Source organism: Arachis ipaensis, chromosome B03, assembly GCF_000816755.2.
Source record: "Arachis ipaensis cultivar K30076 chromosome B03, Araip1.1, whole genome shotgun sequence".
In the NCBI taxonomy this organism is placed as follows: Eukaryota; Viridiplantae; Streptophyta; class Magnoliopsida; order Fabales; family Fabaceae; genus Arachis; species Arachis ipaensis.
The window spans coordinates 35876406-35882110 of record NC_029787.2 but is presented as its reverse complement, the minus strand read 5'-3'; positions in this window follow the sequence as shown (position 1 = coordinate 35882110).

The window sequence follows — 5705 nt, the reverse complement described above, 5'->3', positions numbered from 1 at the left end:
ACCTCGTCAAACCATTGATCTTCGGGGCCAAATGATATCGAGGGTACCCTCCGGGAGGGCGGCGTGGAGCCAGAAGACATAGCCAAGACCTTGGCATCCTTCTTGCTAGCCGATTTTGATCTGGGAGGGAGGTCCCTTCCGATCACCACATTTACCACAATGAGTCCACGCTCGTTATCCTCCTCGGGCTCCCGTCTTTGTCTGACGGCGTGAATTTTGTCCTCATTTCATCGGTCATGGTCCCGCCTCCTCGGTTCCCTTATAAGATGGGAGAATTCGGCCAACTTTCCTTCCCAGATGGCTTGCTCCAGGGCGTCTTTGAGGTTGAAGCAGTCTTGGGTCTTATGGCCATAGCCCTTGTGGTAATCGCAATAGAGGTTTTTGTTTCCTCCCGTCCTGTCCTTGAGTTGTCGGGGCTTCGACAAGATGCCCTTGTCGGTGATCTGCTGATAGACTTCGACAATTGGAGATGATAGGGGGTATAGTTGGTGAACTTTCCTACCCGGAGAAACAGCTTGAAGGTTTTAGCTGATCCTCCGTCTTTGGAGTGCTCTTTTGGCCTATCCCCGCCACCGGATGGACGAGTATTGGGGTAGGCAGGCTGCCGTTTATTGGCTGCCACGACCTAGCTTACTTCTTCATCATTGATGTACTCACTGGCTACGTTCTGAATTTCCTGCATTGTCCAAACGGGCTTGGTGGTAAGGTGTTTCCTGAAATCCTCGTTTAACAACCCGTTGGTCAGACAAAGGCTGGCCACCGAATCGGTTAGGCTGTCAATCTCCAAACACTCATCGTTGAATATGTCTAGGTACTTCTGAGTCAGCTCGCTGGTTCTTTTTGTTACTCCTAGCAGATTGATCAGGTGTTTCGCTTTAGCGATACGCGTGGTGAACTAAGCTAGGAAGGCACGAATGATGTCGGCAAAGGCGGTTATGGAGCCCTAAAGGAGGGCATTGAACCAACAAATCGCCGGTCCTGCTAAAGTTACGGGGAAAGCGCGACACCTTACTTCATCGCCTACCCCTTCCAGGTTCATCCTGGCTTCAAAGGCCGTTAGATGCTCCTGGGGATCTAGAGTCCCATCATACCTCATATCTGTTGGCTTGTCAAAGTGCTTCGGTAGTCGGACTCCGAGGATTGAGTGGTGGAAAGGGGTCGTCCCCATGACCACCGGTCGCCGGGTTCTCCTCGGTCTTTCCCTGCTGTCCTCTCTGTGTGGTCGGCTTCTCCTTAACCTTTCCCTGTTGTGTTCTTGATGTGGTTTGTAACACCCTCACTATTAGAAGTCACGCTTCCGGCTGCGCTACTCTGATAGCAAGAAGTATTACGACTACTTTATATACTAAATACTAAAATAGGAGCCTGTGACTCAACACTGTATCGCTAATTTCTTAGAAAAACCGAAATTAAACACTTTATCTTAAGAAAAATACAAACATGCATAGATTCATATACAAGACTCCTTACATAATAACTCATAATATAATATACATGTAAAACATACAATTCCTATCCCTCTTACAAACTCGTAATAACAAAGACGAGGGAAGAAAATAATCTAATTAATACAACATCTTATAAACCAAACGCAGTATATCTCTTCTTAATGCTTCTTCATCCGGTTCCTGAAAAGGTAAAGCTGTAGGGGGTGAGAACCTAACCACACGGTCTCACCACGCAGTTTCAAAGTTATCATAAGAAGATATTTAATAAGAAAACTGTTTTCAAGCTCAGTGATTATCATTGCCTTATGAATCTTTTAAAAACCAGAAGGTAATCGTTCAAAACCTTTTCAAAGAAACGTTTAATCTTTCAGAAATCCAAAATCTTTCCTTTCTTATAAGAAAATCTCAATCAGAAATCAACCACGCAATCAAACAACACAATCATTAATTCAGCATTCAAGTTCACTCTCAAATGTAGCATGCCAGAACAAACACAGACAAGACAGACAAGGAAAGCACAAGTAGGTAGCAGTTACAGCAAATAGTTCAAGTAGCAGTTAAGAACAGTTTAGCAATTAGGCAAACCAAAACAAGTTCAAACCCAAGCAAAGCATATAAATGCATATGATGCATGCCTGGCCTATGGCTGATGAGGCTCATCTGTCGGTTATCCAGCCAACCCGACAAGTCTGAATTGTCCTTAGACCGTCCCCCGACGTGCATCCCCAAGAGTCTATGCATAGCTTTTTCTCAAATAATCAATATTACTCAATGGGGGTATCATTCCCGGGAATTTATATAGTGCCCGGTCACACTTACGTTGTAGGGTCAACAGAGTATCGAGTTTTCAACCTGGTACACGTGGTGGCAAGCCACGGCACTTAATCCAGGGAACCTCGTATCTCAGATGTTTCAAATTAATAAGCCATATAAATAATTCATTCATCATTCATCAACAACTAAGCCATTCTCAATATCATCATCATTCGTCAATCCATATCCCATTTCCAAATTCATTCAAAAATCATATTTCAAATCAACCCTCATCATCCTCCTTTCCGTTAATCAACAATCTCAATTCAAAACATAATTCTTTCTTTTCTAAATAAATCAATCTTAAAACATATAACGTTCAAAAACTAAATCTTTTTAAATCATCATTTCAGGCAAAACTTTCAATTTTATAAAATTTCGGCAGCATCTCCTCTAAAACTCGGACACTGCCACCCTTTTCGGGTCCCACCCAAACATCTCTCAAACCTTTTCTCAGCCATTTCCAAATTCCAAACATTTTCCAGAGTTGAACCAATTCCAATATCAAATTATTCTCAAATTAGACCAATTCCAAAATAAAACTCTTTTTAAAATCAACCAGCTCAAGTATTAAATCATTTATAAAATCAGAACGACTCAAAATCAAACCGCTTTAACTCCAAACCAAGAAAAACCACTTTTTATAATAATTAAGTAAATAACTTTTCAAACCCATTTCTTATCAACCACCGTACTTCACTCAAGCAATCAAGAAACCAATAATTCAGTCTAACAAACCATCACATTCACAAGACAAATATAATCACAAAAATATATCTTTCTGCGTCAATATCTATTTATAACAACTCTGTAATATAAAATAGATTTTAAGAAAAACCCCTTACCTCAAAGAATCAAACTCGCAGCGATTTTAATGCGATAAACCCTCTTTTCACCTTATTCTGCAGCAGCTACGACTCTCACTGCAACTAGAACGGCAGTGGCCATGGTTGCAGCAAAATGAAAGATTCAAATTGGATAGGAATTAAAAGCAATTACAACATGGGAAATCAAGACCAAGTAAGGACTAGAATTAAAACCAGAACATGGAAACCATGGCAGTGATAAAACAGGACATACGAATTGACCAAACCTAAGCGAAAGATCAGACCAGTACCATTTGTACCAAGATAACAAAATCAGAACTAGCAGCAGCTTCAGCAACCCCGCGAAAACACCAGCGTCAATACTCAACCTAATAGTAGCAGAAAATAGGATAAAAGCAGAGTAAAAGTAAAAGCAGAACAAGTTTAAGGAAGCGAAGGACCTAAAGCAAAATAGAGGCAGCAGAGATACCTCTATCGGTGACTAACGGCAGCGACTCAAACCAAGGTTCCAGCAGCCCCAGCACCGTTCCCGGCGGCCAGAAGCTCAGCGATGGCAACGGCAATGGACCTCAGCTACGGCAACGCCATTTTCCGGCGACACCGGCTTGGCAACCCACCTCCAACAGTGGCGACGGAGCTTGCAACGGTGGCGGCTGGGTTCGATCACAACAGCGACACCATTTGTGATGATGACGGCGACGGGACTCGCGACAACCTCGACGGTGGTGGAAGTTTGTGGCGACGGCGACAGGTCTGGCGGCGACAAGAGCCACAGTGGCGGCGCAAAACGGCGATCCTTCTCGCGCGGTCCTCCTCGGAGCTGGCGCAAACGGAAACGCGATGCGGCGGCTTCCTCGCGACACTCTCCTTCTCTCTCAGATCTCCTCTCTCCTCTGTCAGCAGCGGCGGCGGCGACGGCTCCTCCCTCCAACTCGACGACGGCATGACGGCGTCCCACACCCTACCGGCGACTCATCTCCCCTCCCAGATCTCTCCTCCATGTATGTGAATGCTTTTGTTTTGTGTGTGTGAATGGTTTGAAGGCAGAAAGAGTAAGGAGAGGAGGGTTGGGGGCTGCGCATGTGAAGAGGAAAGAGAGGCGGTGAGGATAGAATTAGGGTTAGGGGCAGTTTGGTCATTTTACTAAAATTAGGGGTAGTAGAGTAATTGAAAACCAATTTTAATTCAACAAAATCATCTTTAAAGAAAATATTATTTAATCATAAATTTACAAATTAATTTTGATGAAATATTCTAATTAAAGGATTAGATATAATATAATTAATTTTCTTTATCTTTAACTTAAAGTATTAAATGATATAAATATAAATCATCTAAAATCAAATCATATAAAATTCTTATTATCTTTAATAAAAATAATTTCTAAAATTAAAACTATAAATAAATATATGATTTGAGATTGATTTAAAATAAAACTTTTCAAAATTCTTGGGTCTTACATGGTCAGCTTCTCCTCCTTTGCTCCCTGCTGCTTTCTCGTTCTACGGTATCTCTTGTCGGTGACCGGGAGTAAATCACAGGATCTGTTTGTCTCCGGGGCACTTCCTTACTTTCCTGGCTTTCTGACTTTGTCCGGGGGCTCGGAGTGCGCCTAGAGTGACTTCGTTGGAGACTTCTTTCTCTTCTTTGAGGAGATCGGGAGCGCTCTTGACTAGGAGTAAGCTGATGACGCTCCCTACTAGCCACCTCTCGCTCCAGGTTTTGCACCCTGTAGCGCAGGTCTTGTATTATTCTGGCGCTATCGCTACCCATTCCTCCAAAGGGTCGTCTCTCGGGTTGCCGCGGGGGGGATCTGATGCGCTCACGAGTGGGAGCCCAGTGGCCACCCTGCCTTCCTACCCGCGGGGATCGCCTCCGTCGTCCACCGCCATAGTACCCAGAATGAAGTCCATGTCAGCAAGTCCCACAGACGGTGCCAATGTTCGGTACCTCGGGGTTTTGGACGGGTCGGGATAGATCCCTGGGAATTGGTGGGGGTGAGCTTGGACCTGAGTCTGGTGTGAGTGATGCGTGAGCGGACGACCTCCTGAACTCTTCGTGTAATATAGGGGGAGCCACCTGCAATGACACTCCGACGTCCAAGTCAGGAAGTATGCAGGTAGCGGTGAGTAAAGATATGATGACGTACCTTGGGGGAGGAGTAGGACCCTCTCCATATATACCTTGTCAGAGGTGGGCCCCTCAAGGGTACACCCACCTTCCTCGAAGTTTCCTCCCCCTCCAGCTGTCGCCAGGTAAGCTGGCTGTGAAGAGGATAGATTCCTCGGCCTGGGTCTGGGCGTGGGGCGCCCCGTAGATCGGGTGCCCGATCCGATGAACTCGGGTCGGTCATGAGGCCAGCTGGGTTGGACCGTAACAAAAATAATATAAAATTCTAATTGAATTAAGATTAAACATTAGAGGGACAACTTTCACTTTTAATTTTAAATCACTATCATTGTTTATAAAAAATAGTCCCTTAAATATTTTTTCATCTTATAGAATCTAAAACAAAATTGAAATTGAAACTACCGTTGAAAATGTTCTTGATTTTTTATTTTATTTTATTTTATTAAATGTTGTTATCCCTGGATTATATTTTAGGACTGTTAGCTTA